The following is a 1728-nucleotide window of genomic DNA, read 5'->3' on the forward strand; positions in this document are numbered from 1 at the left end:
CGGCATGAGCTGACCCTGGGAGGGGAGGGATGGGCAGCTGCCCTCTTGTGCCACCCTCGGGGCGGATGTGGCCATGTGCACTCACAGCTAAGCAGAGGGTGGCCCAGAGACTTGGAAATGCATTTCCAAGTTCACTCACTCAACACAGGGTCCAGATTGCTTGCACCTCTCCCTCTCCTTTCGCTTCCTCTCCTCCTTCCTGGTTTTCCAGTGCCCCTAACGCCAGCCAGCGTCTCCTGCAAACTGCACCGTCATAGTTTCTGGCCCGGCGCCTGGGAGCATATGACCTGGGCTCACAGACCTGGCACCTGCCGAGAGCCGGGCGAGAGCGTGGCCTGCAGGCTCTGGGGTGCAGCCAGCCTGGGCGCCTGAGCCGAGGGCTGTCTGAGCTGCGTGGGGGCCCCGCCTCCCAGCGTCTGCCCTGAACTCAGGGCCTATATTTAGCGTCCGTGCCTGGCCCCACAGATGAGCTGGCTGAGACTCCGGATCTGCAGGCCTCGGTGCCCAGCGGGCTCGTTTCTGACCCAGGTGCCTGTCGGGCCCAGGGTTGCTGCGTCCCCTCCAGGGAAAGGCTGATCTTGGGAGAAGGAAAACAGGTCCTGATCCATCACCTGTTGCCCGGTCTTGGTGGGGCTGCTGAGGCTTCCACAGCTGCACGTCCCCCTGGCCCTGCGCCTTGCGCACCTGTCGGCTTGCTGTTGCTTGCTGTTGAGCTGCTTGGTCCGTCTCTGTGCCCGTTTCTCACCTCAAACAGAGTGCTGGCTGCAGCACCTTCCCCACGCCTGGGGCGACGCTGTGTGCGGGAGCCCAGCCATCCAGGGTGGCGGCAGCCCCAGGCAAAGGCCCAGTGATGATGACGGTGCTTATTTTTACCCGTGGGGCCCGACTTAAAGGCCATGAGTCCCACAAGGAGCCAGGAGCTGCATCAGCGGCTGGGATGTGAGGGCACAGCTTCCCTGGGCAGGAGGCCGTGTGGACAGGCAGAGGGGAAAGGGCCAGGGAGCACTCAGCACTGCAGGGGTGCAGGTTGCCCTGCGTCCTGGCACAGAACTGTCACCTGGGTGCACATGTGGGTCACAGTCCGGGCCAAGGGCACTGCACAAGCCAGGGCCTGTGTGGTGCAGCAGGTGCCCGGACTCAGGGAATGGGGAAGGAAAGCAGCTGTGGTGTAAGGAGTTAAGCCGCCTCCTGCGATGCTGGCACCACTCATGGGCACCGGTTCGAGACCTGGCTGCTCTGCTTCCAATCCAGCTCCTTGCTAATGCACCTGGGAAAGCAGCAAAAGATGGCCCAAGTGTTTGGACTCTTACACCTATGGGGGAGACCCAGAAGAAGAAGCTCCTGGTTCCTGGCTTCGTCCTGGCCCAACCCCAGCCATTGTGGCCATCTGGGTGTGGGGGGTGAACCAGCAGATGGAAGATCTCTCCCTCTCTTTTATAACTCTGCCTTTCAAATAAATTAAAAATAAACAAATAATTAAATGGTGCAATCACTACCCTCTCCTGCTGAGAGTGAGCTAAGGAGTTGAGGTCAAGTCCATAAAATGGGCCTGGTGCAGACGGACAAGGCACAGCCCCTGCTCAGAACACAGCCCAGGTTTCAAGACAGCAAGAGCAGAGCACCAAACCCGGCGCTTCTGAGTGCAGGGCCCCAGGCCTCTGCACCTCCACGAGGTCCAGATGCTAAACGCTCTGTGAGCTGTGTTGTCTGGGGCCATGTGAGAGATGC

The 1728-nt window shown here is 60.6% G+C and overlaps 1 long non-coding RNA gene across 1 annotated transcript; it reads left to right on the forward strand.

The window, feature by feature from the left end:
• Positions 1–463: 463 nt before the first annotated feature.
• Positions 464–1476, forward strand: LOC149120156 (uncharacterized). Its single transcript, XR_016226877.1, has 2 exons — positions 464–596; positions 1252–1476. It is a non-coding gene; the product is annotated as an uncharacterized LOC149120156 (long non-coding RNA).
• The last annotated feature ends 252 nt before the right edge of the window (positions 1477–1728 follow it).

The sequence above is a fragment of the Oryctolagus cuniculus genome, chromosome 20 (assembly GCF_051225735.1).
Source record: "Oryctolagus cuniculus isolate XC-2025 breed Fujian yellow rabbit chromosome 20, ASM5122573v1, whole genome shotgun sequence".
NCBI lineage: Eukaryota > Metazoa > Chordata > Mammalia > Lagomorpha > Leporidae > Oryctolagus > Oryctolagus cuniculus.